The following is a 22,819-nucleotide window of genomic DNA, read 5'->3' as shown; positions in this document are numbered from 1 at the left end:
CCGAAGTGACCCTAGCCATGTTGCTCCTATCGAGCAGAGAAGGAGGCATGGCAGGCCAGGATGAATGCTATTAAAATAACATCCTGGGCTCCTCTTTGGGTTAAAGTTTATTTGCTGGTTTTGTAAGGGAGGTGAATAGGGCAGAGGTGTTATGTGTGACTCGCGTAGCGTGAGCCCAGTTTGCTAGGCCCGTCCACCGTTTGTTATTTTGAGGCCAGGGTATACAATCCGAGTCCGATTGGGACCTGTTTCGATGCCGGACCAGGCCCACTTAAAGTCCTGGGTTTTATGGGTTTATGGTGGCAGTCTGTGTACTTTTATCAGAGGAAGGAGAGTGCTGCACAGGATCCCACAGCATGTGCGTAGGTAAAGGGGGGAGGGAGCCCCAGGGGGCCACTGCTCCCAGACTGTGTACAAGCACCACTGGACTGTGCCACAGTGCTCTAGCCCCACAACTTGTGCACGTGCCAGGCTCTCCTTCAGAGAACCAGGTTCGAGTCTCGGTTCAACATCATTTGATTCTGGGCACACTGATGCTCATGTAAAGCGCAATAATACCTTCGGCTATATAAAAGTGAAACAAATGAAAACGGGACTGGTTCCGTAAGTTCTGCCTTGTTAAAATGGTTATGTTCTGGGGGCAGCTTCTCTTTCCCATAGAAGCTAACGGCAAGCACCGTGTTCGTGTATGCTGGATACACCCATGATGTGGGACACTCCTCTGAGAAGTACTGAAATAAAAAAAAAGGTCTGGTAATGTCCCGATGCATTCTAGGAGTAGCACATCTGAGCCTTCTGTGCTACTTCTTGTGACGCAGAGCAAGAATACCAGTAAATCACTGGTACGTGTTTACATTCGTAAGTTGCTGCGTGAGTCAGTGTCCCACTGGCTGCCAGCTCACCTCCGCGGCCAGCTTCCCGGCGAGGGTGAAACCTCTCCAGATGCGATCCGGGGAAAGAGGGCACCCGCTGCCGGGTACGCCAGGCTCCTGCTCTGGTAGGGGCCTGGCCTCCCCCCGGCAACCCCCTTGATGCTCCGGCGTCATTCTTCCGACTACGACCTCAGATCAGACGTGGTGACCTGCTGAATTTAAGCATATTACTAAGCGGAGGTAAAGAAACTAACCAGGATTCCCAGAGTAACGGCGAGTGAAGAGGGAAGAGGCCAGCGCCGAATCCCCGCCCGGCAGCGGGTGCAGGAAATGTGGCGTACAGAAGACCGACTCCCCGGCGTCGCTCAGGGGGCCCAAGTCCTTCTGATTGAGGCTCACCCCATGGACGGTGTTAGACCAGTAGCGGCCCCCAGCGTGCCGGGATCGGGTCTTCTCGTAGTCGGTTTGCTTGGGAATGCAGCCCAAAGTGGGTGGTAAACTCCATCTGAGGCTAAATACGGGCACGAGACAGATAGCCAACAAGTACCGTAAGGGAAAGTTGAAAAGAACTTTGAAGAGAGAGTTCAAGAGGGCATGAGACTGTTGAGAGGTAAACGGGTGGGGTCCATGCAGTCCGCCCGGAGGATCCAGCACGGCGGGAAGGCCGGTGGCCCGGGAGTTCCGGATCCCCTCTGTGGGACCGGCGCCCGGGCCCTACCCGGCCCCCATAGGGTGCATTTCTTCCAAGGCGGTGCGCCGCGACTGGCTCCGGGTCGGCTGGGAAGGCTTTGGGGTGGCAGGTGGCCCTCCGCTCCGGTGGAGGGTGTTAGAGCCCCCCTGGCAGCAGCTTCGTCGTGTCTGCGGGGCCGAGGGAGATTCGACTGTCTCCGCGCCCTCCCCCGGGCACCCGTTCCCGGCCGCCCCTCGGGGCGCGCTGATGCGGTTGAAGGGGGGACGGGCCCCCTGCTCCCGGCACGACTGTCGACAGGGGTGGACTGTTCTCAGTGTGCTCGCTCGCATCGCGCCGCCGGGCAGGGAGGCCCACGCCAGGCGCCAGGGGTCTGCAGGTATGTCGGTTACCCAACCGACCCGTCTCGAAACACGGACCAAGGAGTCTAACACGTGCGCGAGTCGGAGGGCCGAGCGGACCCTGTGGCGCAATAAAGGTGAGGGCCGGCGCGCGCCTGCTGAGGTGGGATCCTGCCACGCTTCCAGCGGCGGGCGCACCACCCGCCCATCTCGCCCGCTCAGTCGGGGAGGTGGAGCATGAGCGTGCGTGATAGGACCAGAAAGATGGTGAAATATGCCTGGGCAGGGCGAAGCCAAAGAAAACTCTGGTGGAGGTCGGTAGCGGTCCTGACATGCAAATTGGTCATCCGACCTGGGTATAGGGGCGAAAGAATAATCGAACCATCTAGTAGCTGGTTCCCTCCGAAGTTTCCCTCCCTCTGGTAAAGCGAATGATTAGAGGTCTTGGGGCCGAAACAATCTCAACCTATTCTCAAACTTTAAATGGGTAAGAAGCCCGGCTCAATGGCGTTGAACCGGACATGGAATGCGAGTGCCTAGTGGACCACTTTTGGTAAGCAGAACTGGCGCTGCGGAATGAACCAAACGCCGGGTTAAGGCGCCCGATGCCGACGCTCATCATACCCCAGAAAAGGTGTTGGTTGATATAGACAGCAGAACGGTGGCCATGGAAGTCAGAATCCGCTAAGGAGTGTGTAACAACTCACCTGACAAATCAACTAGCCCTGAAAATGGATGGCGCTGGAGCATGGAGCCCATACCTGTCCATCGCCGGCGCTGAGAGCCGCGGGGGCTAAGCCGCGACGAGTAGGATGGCCGCTCCGGTGAGCACGGAAGCCCGGGGCGAGGGCCTGGGTGGAGCCACCGCAGGTGCAGCTCTTGGTGGTAGTAGCAAATATTCAAACGAGAACTTTGAAGGCAGAAGTGGAGAAGGGTTCCATGTGAACAGCAGTTGAACATGTGTCAGTCGGTCCTAAGAGATGGGCGAGCGCCATTCGGAAGGGACGGGCTCAGATCCCCGAACCCGGAGTGGCAGAGACGGGCGCCCTCGATGATGTAATATGTGACGTCATCAGCAGTGCATTGCACGCACAAGTTATAGTGAGTCCAACTAACTATAACGTGGGAATTTCAATGGTTTTATGTCAGTAAAATTTCCAGCTAACTATAACTGGTGTGAAACCTATGGTTTTTTCAGTGAATTTAATAGGTTTTTAAATGCTAATTCCTAACTATAACTGGTGTGAAACCTATGGTTTTTTCAGTGAATTTCATAGGTTTTTTAAATGCTAATTCCTAACTATATATAAGGCCCCAAACCTATGTTTTTTCCTTTGAATTTCAAAATTTTGTTAATAGCAAATGTCTATAGCTATAAAATGTAATATGTTTGAAAATGAATGAATCCTATATTTTATTTGTATTTAAAACAATTTTTTTAATGTATATTTTTTAATTTTTTTTTTACCCTGGAGCGCTCCCGGGGCGCGCCCCGGTGAGCGCCCCGGAAAGCGTAGTCTTTTGAAGCGCCCCAGGGCGCGCTCCGGAGAGCGTCCCATTAGCGCTATTGCCGCGAACGAAAACATCATCGTGACGTGTCGCGTAGCCGCGTCCACGGGATACGCACGGCGTAAGCGCATCCGGAAGTACTTGAGCGAATACGATCGCGCAACGTAAACATGAGACGCGCTTACGTGACGCGCCCGGGGGCGCGCCGCGTAAGCGCGTCGGTCATGTGACCTGAAAATAACACTGTTTATTGGTGCAGAACAGTTTTGGTTTCATAATGATGAAATCCCTAGTCTTGTGACCTGAAAATAACACTTCTCATTGGTCCAGAACAGTTCTGTTTTCCAAATGATGAAAGACCCCACCTTTTTTCCTTATTCTGACTTTGTCCTTTGACTGAGGAAGACCTGTTTCAGCAATACAGAGAACTATTTTGTACTTTCAAATGGCTACTGTAGCAGCAACAGCTGGAGCATCTGCACCACCACCACCACCACCACCATCAAGAGGACCACCACAACAGTACATTGGTGGTCAAGAAGAGGATGAGGAGGAAGAGGAAGAGGAGGAGGGGAGATGATGGCTGCCTGAAGAGAATACCCCATACAAGCCAAGGCCACACATTGTATGGGAGTTTTTTTCAATCCCAGAGGGCAAGAAAAAAGTGAATGCGCCCAAGGTAACTTGCCTAATCTGTGGCATGGAACTCTCAAGGGGCAACCTAAACAAAAAATATTCATTTGGTAACAATACCATAATTAGGCATATGACCCGCAAGCATCCAAACAACTATTCTGCTGCAGAGTTCAGGGAACTGGCCAGTAACCTCCCTCAGTCTTCAAGGACCACCTCCAAAAGAAAGCAACCCACTCCATCGGGACCAGAAACAACAGAGACGATGCCTTGTATTCAACAACGATTTGAAGATTTTAGAATTACATGCATTCATTGTGGCAAGCTGATCTCCTATGGGGAAAAGAGCGTAAAGCTCATCGTCCTTGCTGGTGACAATCACAATTGCCCCAAAAAACCCTAATTTTTTCCGTTTTTTGTTTTTTGCTCCAGTTGAGCCATTTTCAATTCCCTGTTTTTTGTTTCTCCCCATAAAAATAACAAAAAAATATATATAGTTCATAAAAGCCAAAAAAAGTACAAAATGTTCAAAAACACAAAAAAATATAAAACAACAAAAAGAAGAAAAAAACAGTTCTTTTTAGAACTACCTCCAATTTATAAATAAAGGCTACATTTTTTTAAAACTCTGTCATTCTTCTTTCCCCATGGGCCGCTCCCCGGTTCGCTCTCCGCTGCGAGTACCGGGCGCTCCCCCGCGCAAATCAAAAAAAAAAAACATTTTTTTTTTGCCCCGCTGGGCCCTTTTATAACCCCCACATCAAACCTAGGGGGCCAGGGGGGTCTACTCTGCCCCCTTATGGTCTTTTCCCCCTTTGTTTTGGCCATCTCTTGTGTCTCGATCCTACCGAGACACAAGATGGCGGCCGCTCCAGACTGTTTGGAATGTTTACAGACACCCGAGAGACAATCAGCTTTCCGTGTGTAGCGCGCCCGGTACTCTCCCTGGTGCGCGTACCGGGGCGCTGCCATAGATATATATATTTTTTTGAACCTAAATTACTCAAAATCCACTGGAGCACATATCTTGAGACATAGCAAAGGCACATCGGGCTACCAGTCCCTACAATTTTGCCAAGTTTGGTGGAAATCCATTCAGCCGTTCGGGCTAAAAGTGAGGTCGACCGCCCTATGCCTGGGAGCTTAATAGTTGAGAAAAATGGGCTCCCTGGGCAGGCCGTCGGGGAGAGGACGTGGCCTGGGCTTAAGCCTCCTTGGTTCTGGGTGAGGGTTTGGGCGCTGGTGACGGGGATCCACTAGGGCCTGGGAGGCTCTCCCCGGCCTGGCTAGGGTTCGGAAGCTGGGACAGGACCAGGGACTTGAGCTCCGTCCGGCGGGCCCCGGAGATGCGAGAGCCCCCCATACTGCAAGCCATTGGAGGGTCTGGGTGCTGGGGACGGGGGTCCACCGGGTCCCAGGGAGGCTCTCCCCGGCCTGGCTAGGGTTCAGAAGCGGGGACTAGGCCCGGGGCTCATGCTGTGTCCCAGGGTCCCAGGCTGTGGGAGCCCCCCATCCTGGAAGCCAGCCGAGGGTCCGGGTGCTGGGGACGGGGGTCCACCGGGTCCCAGGGAGGCTCTCCCTGTCCTGGCTAGGGTTCGGAAGCTGGGACCAGGCCCGGGGCTCGTGCTGCGTCCCAGGGTCCCAGGCAGCAGGAGCCCTCCATCCTGGAAGCCAGCCGAGGGTCTGGGAGCTGGTTACGGGGGTCCACCGGGTCCCGGGGATGCTCTCCCCGGCCTGACTAGGGTTTGGAAGCTAGGACCGGGCTCGGGGCTTGAGCTCCGTCCGGTGGGCCCCGGGATGCGTGAGCCCCCCGTACTGCAAGCCATCAGAGGGTCCGGGCACTGTGGACGGGGGTCCACCTGGTCCCAGGGAGGCTCTCCCCTGGCTGGCTAGGGTTCGGAAGCTGGGACCGTGCCTGGGGCTCGTGCTGTCCCCCGTCCTGGTAGACAGCCGTGGGACCCGGCCTTGTTAGGGTTCGGAAGCTGGGACCGTGCCCGGGCACAGGGCACAGGGCTCCGGGGCAAGTCGGGCAGGGAGGTGAGCAGCAGCCACCTGGGGGAAGGAGCCTCCAGAGTAGCTGCCTCGGTGTGCCCGGCCACCCCCGCCAGACTGCAAGGGCGCTGAGCTCCGTCCGGTGGGCCCCGGGATGCGTGAGCCCCCCGTACTGCAAGCCATCAGAGGGTCCGGGCACTGTGGACGGGAGTCCACCTGGTCCCAGGGAGGCTCTCCCCGGGCTGGCTAGGGTTCGGAAACTGGGACCAGGCCCGGGGCTCGTGCTTCATCCTGCAGACCCAGGGGATGCGTGAGCCCCCCGTACTGCAAGCCATCGGAGGGTCCTGGCGCTGGGGATGGGGGTCCACCGGGTCCCGGGGAGGCTCTCCCTGGCCTGACTAGGGTTCGGAAGCTGGGATTGGGCCCGGGGCTTGAGCTCCGTCCGGCAGACCCAGGGAATGCGTGAGCCCCCCGTACTGCAAGCCATAAGAGGGTCCTGGTGCTGGGGATGGGGGTCCATCGGGTCCCAGGGAGTCTCTCCCCAGCCTGGCTAGGGTTGGGAAGCTGGGACCGTGCCTGGGGCTCGTGCTGCATCTGGTGGGCCCAGGGCTGAGTGAGTCCCCCGTCCTGGTAGACAGCCGTGGGACCCAGCCTTGTTAGGGTTCGGAAGCTGGGACCGTGCCCGGGCACAGGGCACAGGGCTCCCGGGCAAGTCGGGCAGGGAGGTGAGCAGCAGCCACCTGGGGGAAGGAGCCTCCAGAGTAGCTGCCTCGGTGTGCCTGGCCACCCTCGCCGGACTGCTAGGGCGCTGGGTCGTCCAGGGCCATCTGGTTGCCTGGCTGCGCAACCAGATGGCACTGCAGGCTGGGTGACCAGATGGCTCTGCGGGCTGGGTGACCAGATGGCCCTGCGGGCTGGGTGACCAGATGGCCCTGCGGGCTGGCCGCCAGGCTAATTTCAACTTTTGTCCTTCCCACAGAGTTCTGTAAGCCCCCACTATGTGGGGGCTTAATAGTCGAGAAAAATGGGCTCCCCGGGCAGGCCGTCGGGGAGAGGACGTGGCCTGGGCTTAAGCCTCCTTGGTTCTGAGGGAGGGTCCGGGCGCTGGTGACGGGGGTCCACTGGGGCCTGTGGAGGCTCTCCCCGGCCTGGCTAGGGTTCGGAAACTGGGACCGGGCCAGGGGCTTGAGCTCCGTCCGACGGGCCCCGGGGATGCGAGAGCCCCCCATACTGCAAGCCATCGGAGGGTCCATGGAGAACAGCAGCCTTAAGGCCCGGCGGCGCAGGGTACACCTGAAATCCCCGGGATTCACCTGCCTTGTCAGAAACAGAGACACAGATTCTTCGTCTGGCGTAGAAGATTGTATTTATTAGCTGCAGCTAGTACAGTGGTCTTAGAAGTCGTTGGTATAACGAGGCTCAAAAGAGACTGCCACTTAACTCCGTGGCACACAGGTTTATATACGGTACAATACAATGCAAAATGCAATCACACAAGAGCATGAGACATAGGCAAATGTTATAGACAAAGCTTTAAGTCCAAAGCAACTCAAGTTCCCTGTTATGTTTGTCACTCGACCCCTTAAGCAAATTACAAACGAATCCACACAATTCGATTTACAAGTAGAGAAAACACAGCTGTATGTTCTAGAAGGACAGCAGATAAGATAACTTAAAGGAAAGAATGGTGCAAACCAACAAATAGTCCGGACGGGGATTAATCAGCTCAGACAGGAATTAGTGTACTCGGCCAGACCCTGACACTCGTTAGTAAACATAGGCAAAGAAGCCACCGGACACGTAAATGCAGAAACGACAAAAACATCGCGTTCGCCGCGCTGCCTGAGTGAGGGCAACACAAGATGGCGGCAGCTACGAAATGGAGGCTGAGCACGAATGAATTCGCAAATTACAGAACCTCAGACCCTCCTTTTGTCATTAGTCTGAGTCGGAATCAACATCGATGTTCATAAAATCCTCAAGCTGTTGCTGCACCATCATCCTAATATTTTCTGTCTTCTGAGTTACAGGTTGTGGAACACATAAAGTAGCCAGTAGGCCACAAACTGCAGGACCACATTGGACACACAGACAACAAGAGAATATGATGGCCAAAATTGCTCCAAGGAACGTTAGGGTCTTCCATCCCCAAGTTGACAATATTCCCCAAAACCATCCCATAAAAGACCAATCCCCTTCGTCCTGATGAATCGACTCGGAGATGGTATGCAATTTGGAAATGGCCTGGTATATTGTCGGAGCATCATCTGGAATATAAATGCAGCAGCTAGATCCGATCAATCTACAGACACCTCCTCGGTCTGCTAAGATCACATCTAGCGCAATCCGATTCTGCAACGTCATAAGACGGTCAGCCTGAAGCTCTGCTGTAATGTTCCCTATCGCACCTGCAGTAACATTAACAGTGGTCTCAACCACACGAACCAATTGCCTGATGTTTCTGCTGTTGGCCATTGGACCCCAAAAGGGAAGGAATCCTTTAAGGAAGTCTCCTCCCTCTTGTCCGGCTGTATCCTTGGCATCCAATATACCTCGACTATATCTAACTCTGTGGTGGTCTGACGAAGCGTATATGTAGGGGGAAGAAGGAAAGCTATATAACAGGTTCCAGAAAAGTTAGAAGGGAGCCATGTATAAGCTCTCTCATTACAAACAAAATATGTTCCTTGAGACAGAACCAACGGAGGGAAATCAGGGGACGAGAAAATATAGGTGTACAGACAACTCTGCTTGCTGTCAGCTTTCTTGCTATTGACTTGGAGACAAAAATGACCTTGATGGGGTACGGTCCATACTGGAGAAGACTCACCCTTTCTAGTTTTGTCACCAAGGCTAGAAACATAGTGGGTAACATTCCATCCTTCATAAGCTCTCTTCTCGTCTAATGGAATCTTGTTCTTCTCTACGATCTTAGCCATCACCACCATACCCTTAATTAAAGAGCTGTGGCTAAAATCCAATCCATTCCCAAAAGTTTTAGCAGGGCTTCAAAGTCTGTTGTGGTATGCGGCCGAAAACATAGTCAGATAGGCCCAAGCTGAACCTTCATATGAGAAAGGAAGAACCAAATATGGCATTCCCTTTCGTGTATTGTGTGGCATAAGTCCGCACACCCAACAGTCAGTCTTATTAATAGCCAACTGATGTTGGTGTAACAACTGGACAAACGTGTTATTCATATATTCGTCTCTCCTTATCTGCTCATGCGGAGGTAGAGTATGCATTTTATGTGAAAGGACAGAAAGACGAGAAGGCAAAGAAGTTGTAGAATTAACAACATTTCTCTGCTGCAGAACATGTACAATCCAACCTGTACAGGCTAATAAAATACACAAAAACATAAAAACACACAAAGTTACACCAAATCGACTACGCAATAATTTACAATACTTCGATCTCATTTCCTGCTTCCTATTTTCCCTACCTATGGTTGTTGTACCATCCATCTTTATCTAAAAAAAATGTCGCTCACGGCAATCTTCCTCAATCACTCAGCTACTCACTTCTGTATATCCTGAGGCACTAGCCACTTGCTAAAAGAACAAAAACCAGGTTACAGTCTGAGCCTCCTACCATGACCCTGCGACGGAGACAGATGGCACATCTAATACTAAATATCACACAAAAAACAAGGAGGCAAAAAGATTTAAAAAAAATATCTTTGGGTAATAAGGAAAAGTGTTCAAAGTGTTCAGTTCCTTTGGTCAACTCTCGGCCTCAGATTGTAGCGTGTTTTGCTCTGCACGGTCTGGTCCTTAAACAATGTCTCTGGATTGGTAGTGTCTATTCGAAGATGCGCAGGCACAGTGGCTTGAAGAATGTCCTCATCCACTTTCTCAGACTGAGTTCCATAAATTTGAGCGTCACTGAAAGGCACAAAACAAGGAATCGCTGCAGATTCAGATTCCCTTATGCCACTGCGGATCCACAGGCCGAAGGGTAACGGCAATGGCACTTTTTTACAGCGCACGCCATGTATCCAGTTCTTTTTCCCGACCACTTTCACAGCTGTGCGGGTGACGAGCAAGACTTGTCTAGGCGCAGACCAGAGAGGCACCAAATTCTTAGTCCACTGAAAATTCTTGATGCAAACCCAATCACCGGGCAAATGGTGTGACCTGGGTCTGTAGAGGCCTCCGGCAAAGCACTTTGTACCTGTTGACGAATAATACTTAATTTAGCAGACAAGTTATGCAGGTAGTCAATTAACAAAGGATATGGTATGTCTTAGTATTTCCTGGGACGAGGGACACCCCAAACATTAGCTGGGCGTCCGAATACCACTTCATATCAGCTAAGTCCCATACGAGAGTGCACAGTAGTTCTGGTTGACAAAAGAGCTAGGGGCAAGGCATCAGGCCAAGCAAGGCCCGTACTGGCTTGAATCTTGGCTAGTTTAACCTTGAGTGTACCATTATAACACTCAACCAAACCCGCTGACTGTGGATGGTTTGCCGCATGAAACTTCTGTCTAATACCAAGACCAGAACACACTTTCTGCATAATTTGACCCGCAAATTCACTTCCATTGTCACTCCAGACAATTCGCGGCAAACCAAACCTGGGAAAGAACTCTTTAAGCAACACTTTAGCAGTTGACAGAGCAGTGTTATCTTTCAAGGGGTAGGCCTCTATCCAACGGGAAAAGCACATACCACCACCAGAACATACTTAAGGTTGTTGCATCAATCCATGTGAATGTAATCGATCTGCAACACCTCAAAAGGATATGACGGGGGAGCAAAATGACCTGACGGGGTTGGGGTACCCTTTCCTGGGTTATGCATTAGACAAACAATACAATGCTTAACCACATTCTCTGCACATTTCGGGATTCCTTCATTCTGCCACACAGGAGCCAAAAGCTTACATATGCCTTTCGCACTAATGTGAGCTGGACCATGAGCCATAGTCACAAACGGCAACACATAAGCGTCCGGTAATAACCATCGCTGATGTTCCGACAACTCCGTCCAACAACCCATCGAATCTAACATTCCCGTACTTTCTTTCCACGTACTCAATTCCTTCTCAGTAGCCTCTCCCTGAATTGGTTTCACACTCTTAATCGTGTCTTCACACATTCCAATTTCCCTAACCCAATTTTCAGGACCTGCCACATACATTCGGCTAGTGGTGTCTCTAGCTGTAGTTTTTGCTACCTCATCTGCAAACGCATTTCCACGACCCACATCATCTGTGACTTTCCTATGCGCGCTGCACTTTATGATTGCTATCTGTGCAGGTAAAGTAAGTGACTCAAGATGATCAGTCACCAACTGACCATGCTGGATCTTTGTCCCGTGAGAGGTAAAGAATCCTCTCTTCCTCCATAATTTACCAAAGCTATGTGCAACGCCAAAAGCATACTGACTATCAGTGTACACATTCACTCTCTTTCCCTTCGACAACACACACGCTCTAGTCAAGGCTATCAATTCAGCTGCTTGAGCTGAATTATGTCCGATACGTGCAGTCTCAACAATTGTGCATAAGGTGGTGACAGCATAGGCAGAAGTAGTCTCCCAATTTGGAAGCTTGAAACAAGAACCGTGCACACATAGGATCCCATCCGGGTCCTTGAGCGGAGTGTCCTTCAAATCAATCCTACCCTTCATTTCTTCTTCCGTTCGAAGAAAACAATCATGTTTTTCCTGAACGTCTTTCTCATCTGGGAGTGGCAACAGTGTAGCTGGATTTAACGTGTTACATCTTTTGATATGCACGTGACTCGCCAGAAGTGTCAGCTCGTATCCAGACAAACGAGCACTCGTAAGATGCTGTGTTCTTGTTCTGTTCAACAAGGTATCCACTACATGTGGAACCATAACAATGAGTGTGTTATCCAACACTAATCCAGCAGACTGTCTAATAGAAATCGCTGCAGCTGCTGTAGCTCTGAGACAACTGGGGAAAGCTTCAGCTACTGGGTCTAGTGTAGCGGAGAAATAGGCACATGGCCTCTGCTTATCTCCAAATTGCTGTGTCAAGACTGACAATGCGCAACCCTCTCTCTCGTGAACATACAGTGTAAAGGATTTGCTATAATCTGGGGTACCCAACACTGGAGCAGAACACAGAGCAGTACGTAGGTCAACAAAACTTTTCAGACATTCATCCGTCCAAGGGAGCGGATGGGGCGTATCTTTCAATGTAAGTGCCAACAATGGTTTAGCCAAAAGTGAAAAATTGGGAATCCATTGTCTTCAGTAGATAGTGATACCCAAAAAGGCACGCACTTCTCTCTGCGTGGTAGGTACAGACATCTGTGAAATAGCCTGAATACGTTCTGGGGCCAATCGCCTTCCCTCCTTCGACAAGAGATGACCTAGATAGGTAACCTCTTGGCGGGCATATTGCAACCTAGAGGGTGACACCTTATGATGTAGAGCAGACAAATGATGCAACAACTCAACAGTCACACTCTTACACACATCTTTCGTATCAGCAGCCACCAGCAAATCTTCCACATACTGAATAAGCGTAGCGCCTGGAGGCAAGGAGAAAGCATCAAGTTGTGACTTAAGAGCCTTGCTATAGATGGAGGGACTTTCACAATAACCTTGAGGTGCTCTTTTAAATCGGAAACTTTGGCCACCTAGAGAGAAACCAAATATATCCTTACTTTCTTCAGCAATAGGAATACTAAAGAAAGCATTTTTTAGATCTATGACTGAAAACCAAGCTGCCGAGGCAGGAATCATCGTCAACAAAGCTGTAATGTCCGGAACAGGAAACTGTGGCACAACAATTTTATTGACTTTTCTAAGGTCAATAACAAATCGATAAACAGGAGGCTGTGAAGGATCAGTTCTCTTAAGAATCGGGAGAACAGGGCTATTACAAACATTGCCTCTCGTTTCTTCGACCACGCCCTTCTGAATAAAATCATCAACGATAGCCAAAAATACTCTCTCACCAACACTTGAGATACGGTACTGGGGAATGCGTGGCATTCTAACATTTTCTTTAACTATGACAACATACGGTGGGATCGCAAGACGACCCACATCATTTGGACCTGTAGCCCAAAGACTTTCAGGAAGAGAAAGCAACTCAGGTGGAAACTGGTCTCGGGACAAATACATAGAAGATATCAATTTCTTCCTTAACGTAAGATGCACGCCAGAAGGAGAACAATACAATGTTGCATGTAGTCTTTTCAACAAATCCAGACCCAGCAGGTTCTCACCACAACCAGTTGTCAGAATAAGTGAAGCATCCAAATCATAAGGACCAATCGAAACAGGCAAGGGACAAGAAACTGGATTACGGCCAGGGGCGCCAGAAAATCCTACAGAAGTATTTATTAAGCAAGACAAAGGTGCCCCAGGGAGTTTAGAATGAATGATAGAACTTCTCATAGCACCAGTATCCAAAAGAAACGGTTCTGAAACACCCATAGCATTGACAGTGACATACGGCCCATTTTGATCTACTGGAATCGACACAACTCCCTTAATGTGTGGAGGAGTGTGGCTCAATGCTTAGAGCGGCAGACCTTGATGCAGAATGCTGGCCAGGGACCAGGGTTTGATTCCCGCCTCGGCGGGTTTCGGGCTTAAATTCCTCTGACTGGATATTCTCGCCTCAGTGCCGATTCTAAGCTTGGGTCCCACGCTGCAACTCTGGGCAATAGCTTGCTTAGTCTCCACAAAGGCCCCCGATGCACAAGGAATGCCTGGTTTCACCATGGGATGCCCAGGAGTGGACACCCCACAAGGAAAAGCCAGGAGGGGTTCCCTTGTGGTAGGAGTACAAGCGCCGGGATGCCTCCGGGTCACTGTTCGCGCTATACAAATACGCCACATTTACACATTTACACATTTAATTCGTCCATGGCTGTCCTATTCGGTATGAAAATCGTCAGCCCTATCTTCAATACGATAATCGTCATTATAATTCTGCGCAGACTGAACTCTCTGCTGATCGAAGAAATTCGTAGTAGGTGGAGGAAAAGAATGCTGCTCCTGAGAGGACACACCTCGTCCTCTACCTCTAGATCCTGACTGGAAATTACCACGACCTCGTGAAGCAGACATCCCATTATTACGCTGTAATAAAACCGGACAACTATTCTTGAAATGTCCCTCTTCCTTACAGTACGCACATTGATTAGGACCTAACAAAGGTCGCGGAACAAAAGACTCAGGCTTCTGGAACACCTTCTGAAACTATGGAGGTTGAGAAAACTGAGGCTGTGCAGGACGCGGAGGATAAGCCTGCTGTAAAAGAACCTTCGTTTTCAAATCTTTATTTTTCTTCTCTTGTTTCTCTTTCTCCTCCTTATCTCTATTCTCATAATACTGTGCAGTAGCCAATATTTTAGCAGGGAAAGAGACAGCCCATGCACTTTCAGAACTCTTTAATTTATTTGACAATTCGGGAAACAAGTTATATACAAACTTATCCACAAACAAACGCTGACCACCCTCTACACTCAAATCCTGACCACTATGGTCAATAAACGTCTCTTCAAAACGAGTGAAGAAATCCGAGACGCTTTAGTCTTTCATTTGCTTGCATGCGGCCAGCTTATCCCAGTTAACTCGCACCGCAGGCATCATTGTCTTCATCAATTCAATTATTCTGCCTGGTAAGGCAGTAATCAGATCATTGGGTTTTGCACCACCCACTTGACCTACATCGGTGGCTCTAAGAGCAGCCCAATCACAACCTAATTCAGCAACATGATTTTCCCTACGAATCCGCGCCCATAATGCTTGCGGAACAACATTTCCAAATTCATAATATAAGCTTCCACTGTTTGAGACAATTCTCTATATTATCCAGCAGGATTTTTACGGGGGTCCGGAAGAGTCTGTTTAAGCGCCAATACTTCAGACCTTTTCCAGGGTTCGTGAACCCATATACGCTGGAAAAGAGCAGGGACAGGAGGTGGACCAATCACCGCTTCTCTCCATACGGGAGGAACTTCACGCATTGGATAATTCTTAATGCCCTGTTTATTAACAGGATCAGCCTCGGAAAAAGTCAGGGATAAAAACATGGCTCGAAACGCAACAAGTTTATTCACTGCTTCTTCAACTCGTGGTCCTACAATAAAACCTTTATCAAAATCAGCTTGTAACTTCAGTAGCTCCGAAGGAACTGTATCAAACTCCATATCTTCCCATCCTTTAATAAGAGTTTGACACATTACATTAAAAACGTATCTCTGCGTGGGCTCTACCCATTGATGGAAGGAACTCATAATGTCCTCTGTACTATATTCTAGTCCATTCTCAATCCATTTACAAGCAAGGGAACCCAAAACTACTTTCTCGTCCATAAGAGGAAGTTGACAACGAGATTGTCGTCTAGAGAAAGCTGGAGACAGATTCAAAGACCCAAGAAAAGGAGAAAAGAAGTTCGAGACAGCATCTGCTATTCTCCTATGTGAGGTAGGAGAATCCCTTAAGAGAACAGGGGGCATTACAGATGTAGAAAGCAACGGAGACTGAAACGTAGCCGACTGGGAAACAAGAGCAGGGGATTGTAGAGGAGGTGGGGCTGAATTACAGGATGCAAAGGCGGAAAAGAGACAGGCAAAGGAGCATTAGTAGGCTGAGCCAGTTGTTGAACAATCGGCAATTGAGCAACCACTGGTTGAGCAATAGGAGGGGTAACAGAGGTGCATTAGGATTTTGGGCATAGGGCGGAGGTGAATTCAATAAACAAGACATTAGGGAATCTTCTTCCAGTTCCCTACTTTTATCTGGAGGGGAAGTAGGCAGCATCGGATAGCATCTATTTATCGTCTCTCCAGTTCGCACCATCTACTTCATTATTTTTAAACTGCTGAGCAGCCTGTATAATTGACATTTCTTGCGCTTTCTTATCTCTTTTCGCTTGCTTAATTTCTTTCTGTTTGGCTTCCTTACGCCAAAGGCGAAAAGAGTCAAACATTGCCGGCCGGGCTTTTCTTCTAAACAGAATCGCTTCCAAATTATCTAGTATGGCGGGGGTCAAAACTCCCATTTTGGGGCCATCTCAAAATTCCACTCTTTTTCGTGTATCGGACCCATGTCTCGTTAAAGGTAATGGGACCAATACCATGTTTCGAATAGAGCTCTTAAGTGGGAGTTCCAACTGGAGGAATCGGACATGAATCCTCCAACTGGGAATCCCTAGTACAACCTAAGCAACAAATTCTTTTAAACTTACTCAGTCCAGGCATCGTTACTTCTCTAGACTGCTCACAAACAACAAGGGGTGTAAATGAATGAAACAGCACAAACGTACTTACCCCTTGGCTTCGGTTATTGCAATACCCGAATAAAAACCCCAAAACAATACAAAACAAAGTTTGTGGGAGCGACCCACCAAATACTTAACTAAGGATCGTCCTACACCAGCGAAGGTCCGTCTATCGTCTCGCTTTACCAAGCATCATCAAAAGGGTCCAAGGCAGGGCGACAGTCAGGGCAGCAGTCGTCAGCAGCCGTCAGAAAGGAGTAGCCGCGCTGTAAAAGACCTTCAGTCCACTTTCGACATACAGGGGTCGATCACGTGGTGCGTTTCCCCTGGAATTTTCTTGCGGGGCTCCTCACGACCCTCGGGCTCAACCGCTGTTGCTGAAATCGCCCCACGTTGGGCGCCAGTTGGAGAACCGCAGCCTTAAGGCCCAGCGGCGCAGGGTACGCCTGAAATCCCAGGGATTCACCTGCCTTGTCAGAAACAGAGACACGAACTCTTCGTCTGGCGTAGAAGATTGTATTTATTAGCTGCAGCTATTACAGTGGTCTTAGAAGTCGTTGATATAATGAGGTTCAAAAGAGACTGCCACTTAACTCCGTGGCACACAGGTTTATATACGGTACAATACAATGCAAAATGCAATCACACAAGAGCATGAGACATAGGCAAATGTTATAGACAAAGCTTTAAGTCCAAAGCAACTCAAGTTCCCTGTTATGTTTGTCACTCGACCCCTTAAGCAAATTACAAACGAATCCACACAATTCGATTTACAAGTAGAGAAAACACAGCTGTATGTTCTAGGAGGACAGTCGTGAAACAAGAGAATGCATGAGACGTGTAGCTAAGGACAGCAGATAAGATAACTTAAAGGAAAAAATGGTGCGACCCAACAAATTGTCCGGACGGGGATTAATCAGCTCAGACAGGAATTAGTGTACTCGGCCAGACCCTGACACTCGTTAGTAAACATAGGCAAAGAAGCCACCTGACACGTAAATGCAGAAACGACAAAAACATCGCGTTCGCCGCGCTGCCTGAGTGAGGGCAACACAAGATGGCAGCGGCTACAAAATGGAGGCTGAGCACGAATTAATTTGCAATTTACAGAACCTCACCGGGCGCTGGGGACGGGGGTCCACCGGGTCCCAGGGAGGCTCTCCTCGGCCTGGCTAGGGTTCGGAAGCTAGGACTAGGCCCGGGGCTTGTGCTGTGTCCCAGGGTCCCAGGCTGTGGGAGCCCCCCGTCCTGGAAGCCAGCTGAGGGTCCGGGCGCTGGGGACGGGGGTCCACCGGGTCCCAGGGAGGCTCTTCCTGGCCTGGCTAGGGTTCGTAAGCTGTGACCAGGCCCGGGCATCGTGCTGCATCCCAGGGTCCCAGGCAGCAGGAGCCCTCCATCCTGGAAGCCAGCCGAGGGTCTGGGAGCTGGTTACGGGGGTCCACCGGGTCCCGGGGATGCTCTCCCCGGCCTGACTAGGGTTCGAAAGCTAGGACCAGGCTCAGGGCTTGAGCTCCATCCGATGGGCCCTGGGGATGCGTGAGCCCCCGTACTGCAAGCCATCGGAGGGTCGTGGCACTGGGGACGGGGTCCACCGGGTCCCAGGGAGGCTCTCCCCGGGCTGGCTAGGGTTCAGAAGCTGGGACCGGGCCAGGGGCTCGCGCTGCATCCCCGGGTTCCAGGCTGAGGGACCCCCATCCTGGAAGCCAGCCGAGGGTCCAGGCGCTGGTGACGGGGGTCCACCAGGGCCCAGGGAGGCTCTCCCCAGCCTGACTAGGGTTGGGAAGCTGAGACCGGGCCTGGGGCTCGTGCTGCATCCGGTGGGCCCTGGGCTCCCCAGCCTGGCTACGGTTCGGAAGCTGGAACCGTGCCCGGGCCCAGGGCTCCCAGGCAAGTCGGGCAGGGAGGTGAGCAGCAGCCACCTTGGTGAAGGAGCCTCCAGAGCGGCTGTCTCTGTGTGCCCGGCCACCCACGCCGGACTGCAAGGGTGCTGGGTCGTCCAGGGCCATCTTGTCGCCTGGCTGCACGACCAGATGGCCCTGCGGGCTGGGTGACCAGATGGCCCTGCGGGCTGGCGGCCGGGCTAACTCCAACTTTTGTCCTTACCTCAGAGGTCTGTAAGCCCTCACTGCGTGGGGATTAATAGATGAGAAAAATGGGCTCCCTGGGCAGGCCGTTGGGGAGGGGACGTGGCCTGGGCTTAAGTCTCCTTGGTTCCAGGCGAGGGTCTGGGCACTGGTGACTGGGGTACGCCGGGGCCCGGGGATGCTCTCCCCGGCCTGGCTAGGGTTCGGAAGCTGGGCCCGAGCCTGGGGCTCGTGCTGTGTCCCAGTGTCCCAGGCTGCGGGAGCCCCCCCATCCTGGAAGCCAGCCAAGGGTCTGGGCGCTGGTGGCAGGGGTCTGCCGGGGCCCGGGGAGGCTCTCTCTGGCCACGCCAGGGCTCGGAAGCCTCGACCGGGACTGGGGCTCGTGCTGTGTCCGGTGGGCCCCGGGGTACGGGAGCCCCCCGTCCTGCTCGGGGCAGGCAGATTGGCGTTATTTCGGTCCCGGCCATCTGGTCGCAACTTTCCCCTCGGCCATCTGGTTGCACACAATGCTTTCCGATGAGCGACCAGAAGGCCGGGCTTCCCTGGAAGTCCCGAAGGGGGTCCATTTGCCTTCCCGATCCCAGCGAGGGCTCCAGGAGGTCGGGCTGGTCCGCGCCCTGGGTCCCCTCCGTCACTCAGCTTGCGTGGGTTCCCAGAAAGAGTGGTAGCCTTCCTCCGGATTACTAGGGGCAAGGGTATGCCCGGACACCGCTTCCGGGCTGGCGGTTCTCTGCTGGTGACCAGATGGGCTGTGCTGGGACAACACCTCTCCTCCGTCCAGGGGGCTCCGGCCCACAGTGTGTCAAAGTACCTGGGACGGGCTCCATGGGTCCCGGGCAGTCCTCCCCCGTCTGGGCCCGAGTGCTCTGTTGGTCCTCCCCGTGCCTGAGGCCCAGCATGGGGTGTCAGAGTCCCCCTGAGCCCTGCAGCCCCAGAGCCCTGCAGCCCCGGAGTCCTGGAGACCTGGAGCCCTGCAGCCCCGGAGCCCTGCAAAGGCAGGCGGGAGACCTCCTGCGAAGGCTTGGGGCAGGCAGATTGGCGTTATTTCGGTCCCGGCCATCTGGTCACACCTTTCCCCTCGGCCATCTGGTCGCACGCAATACTTTCCGATGGGGCGACCAGATGGCCAGGCTTCCCTGGAAGTCCCGATGAGGGTCTATTTGCCTCCCCGATCCCAGCGAGGGCTCCAGAAGGCCGGGCTGGTCCGCGCCCTGGGTCCCCTCTGTCACTCGGCGCGCACAAGTTCCCAGACAAAGGGGTAGCCTTCCACCAGATTACTAGGGGCAAGGGTATGCCCGGACACTGCTTCCGGGCTGGCTGTTCCCTGCCGGGGACCAGATGGGCTATGCCCGGGCAATACCTCCCTGGTGCCCGGGTCTCCCTCCTGTGGCCCGCGGCATGGCAAAGTGCCCCGGACGGGCTCCATGGGTCCCAGGCAGTCCTCTCCCGGGCGTCGGGCCCAAGAGCTCTGGTGGTCGTCTCCGTGCCTGAGGTCCAGCCGGGGTCCCCGGACCCTGCTAGGGCAGGCGGGAGCCCTACCGGGAAGGTTCGCTCGGGGCAGGGAGATGAGAGCCCGTTCAAGCCCCGGCCATCTGGTCGCACCTGTCCCCTTGGCCATCTGGTCACACGCAATGCTTTCCAATGAGACGACCAGATGGTTGGGCCGCCCTGGAAATCCCGATGAGGGTCCATTCGCCTCCCTGATCCCAGCCAGGGCTCCAGGAGGCCAGGCTGGTCCATGCCCTAGGTCCCCTCCGTCACTCGGCGCACACAAGTTCCCAGACAGAGTGGTAGCCTTCCTCTGGATTACTAGGGACAAGGTACTCTGGGACCCCTCTCGGCCTAGCGGGCCTCGGCCGGCAGCTGGACAGGCCAGAATGCCGCCCCAGCCCTGGCCCCGTTCCAGGGCCTCCCATGTGGCATGCTGCCCTGGATGGGGTCCGCTGGACCCGGGGAGCCCCTCCCTGTTGGGCTGGGTCCAGGGGCCCCGGGGAGGGTGGCCTCCCCACCCCAGGCTCTGTCCTTGGTCCTGCTGCATGGCACTGTGCCTGGGATGGTGTACGGCAGGCCCAGGGCGGCTTCCCCTGCGCCTCCGGGCCTGGGAGTCCCGGCTGGGTCCAGGGTCCCCGCCGGGCACCGGGTCCGGCGCTCCGGCCCTGGGCCCAGTCCCCCAGCTTGCCGCACTGCCAAAGGCCCAGGACGGGGTTCCGCTGGGCCCGGGGAGCCTCCCCCTGTTGGGCTGGGTCCAGGGGCCCCGGGGAGGGTGGCCTCCCCACCCCGGGCTCCGTCCTCGGTCCTGCCGCCTGGCAGGGTGCCCTGGACAGGGTCCGGGGGGCCCGGGGAGGCGTCCCCTGTGCCTCCAGGCCTGGGAGCCCCGACTGGGCCCAGGGTCCCCGTCAAGCCCTGGGTCGAGTGCTGCAGGCCTGGGCCCCGTCCCTCAGCCTGTCGCACTGCCAAAGGCCCAGGACGGGGTTCCGTTGAGCCCGGGAAGCCTCTTTTTTTTTTAGTGGGTTCAGGAGCTCCGGCAGAGGCCCCTGAGGGCCCTGGGGAGGGAGGCCTCCCCACCCCAGGACGGGGTTCCGCTGGGCCCAGGGAGCCTCCCCCTGTTGGGCTGGGTCCAGGGGCCCCGGGGAGGGTGGCCTCCCCACCCCGGGCTCCGTCCTCGGTCCTGCCGCTTGGCAGGGTGCCCAGGACGAGATTCCGGAGGGCCCGGGGAGGCGTCCCCTGCACCTCCAGGCTTGGGAGCCCCAGCTGGGTGGTCCGGCCCTGGGCCCCATCCCCCAGCCTGCTGCTCCATCAAGGGCACAGGACAGGGGTCCGGCGGTCCCGTGCAGGCCTCCCCTGCTTGTCAAGGTGTCCGCGGGCCCTTAGGTTGGAGGGCCCGTCAGGTCCCCCTCGCAGCCTCCATGGCTGGGGTCCTGGGCCTCCGGTCCCCCATGCCCCGGCGCCCGCTCACTCTTTTGTGGGGGCACAGAGCGACCAGATGGTTTCCCTTTCGTGCCCGGCCATCTGGTCGCACCAATCCGCTCGGCCATCTGGTCGCACCCAATGCTTTCCTATGGGGTGACCAGATGGCTGAGCTTCCCTGGAGGTCCCGATGAGGGTCCATTTGCCTCCCCGATCCCAGCGAGGGCTCCAGGAGGTCGGGTACTTTTGCGCCTAGGGTTCCCTCTGTCACCTCGAGTGTACGGATTACAAGAAAGGGGGGTCATTTTTCTCCGGATTACTAGGAAGAGGGTCAGTCAGACCTCTGTGAGGTCCGGCGATTCTGAAACAGGGGAAGGCAGAACCCGGGCCCGCCCGCTGGGGCCCCCTGGGGCCCGGATACGCGCCCGGCTCTCAGACCCTTGCCGATGATCCTTTTTCTCCGAGTTTGCTCAGGCAGACCTCCGTGAGGTCCGACGATACTGAGACGGGGGAAGGCAGCACCCGCACCTGCCCGCCGGGGCCCCCAGGGGCCCGGGTACGCACCTGTCTCTCAGCCCCTTGCCGATGGTACTTTTTCTCTGAGTTTTTTCCCTCAGTCAGACATCTGTGAGGTCCAGCGATGCTGAGACGTGGGAAGGCGGCACCCGGGCCTCCCCGCCGTGACCCCCTGGGGCCCGGGTATACGCCTGCTTCTCAGCCACTTGCTGATGGTCCTTTTTCTCCGAGTTTGCTCAGGCAGACCTCCGTGAAGTCCGGCGATGATGAGACAGGGAAAGCGGCACCCAGGCCTCCCCGCCGTGGCCCCCAGGGGACCGGGTACGCACCTGCCTCTCAGCCCCTTGCCAATGGTCCTTTTTCTCTGAGTTTGCTCAGGCAGACCTCCGTGAGGTCCGGCGATGCTGAGACGGGGGAAGGTGGGACCTGGGCCCGCCCGCTGTGGCCCCCAGGGGCCCGGGTACACACCTGCCTCTCAGCCCCTTGCCGATGGTCCTTTTTCTCCGAGTTTGCTCAGGCAGACCTCCATGAGGTTCGGCGATGCTGAGACGGGGGAAGGTGGCACCCAGGCCTGCCTGCTGTGGCCCCCAGGGGCTCGGGTACACACCTGCCTCTCAGCCCCTTGCTGATGGTCCTTTTTCTCAGAGTTTGCTCAGGCAGACCTCCGTGGGGTCCGGTGATGCTGAGACAGGAAAGCCAGCACCCAGGCCTGCCCGTCGTGGCCCCAGCGGCCCGGGTATGCACCTGCCTCTCAGCCCCTTGCCAATGGTCCTTTTTCTCAGAGTTTGCTCAGGCAGACCTCCGTGAGGTCCGACGATACTGAGACGGGGGAAGGCAGCACCCGCACCTGCCCGCCGGGGCCCCCAGGGGCCCGGGTACGCACCTGTCTCTCAGCCCCTTGCCGATGGTACTTTTTCTCTGAGTTTTTTCCCTCAGTCAGACATCTGTGAGGTCCAGCGATGCTGAGACGTGGGAAGGCGGCACCCGGGCCTCCCCGCCGTGACCCCCTGGGGCCCGGGTATACGCCTGCTTCTCAGCCACTTGCTGATGGTCCTT

The 22,819-nt window shown here is 54.2% G+C and overlaps 1 pseudogene; it reads left to right on the top strand.

Moving 5' to 3' along the window:
• Positions 1 to 1,080: 1,080 nt before the first annotated feature.
• Positions 1,081 to 3,092, top strand: LOC147717775 (28S ribosomal RNA; annotated as a pseudogene).
• Positions 3,093 to 22,819: the final 19,727 nt, after the last annotated feature.

This window comes from Lissotriton vulgaris, chromosome 5, assembly GCF_964263255.1.
Source record: "Lissotriton vulgaris chromosome 5, aLisVul1.2, whole genome shotgun sequence".
NCBI lineage: Eukaryota > Metazoa > Chordata > Amphibia > Caudata > Salamandridae > Lissotriton > Lissotriton vulgaris.
The sequence above is the reverse complement of the archived record's forward strand: the minus strand, read 5'-3'. Positions and strand labels throughout refer to the sequence as shown.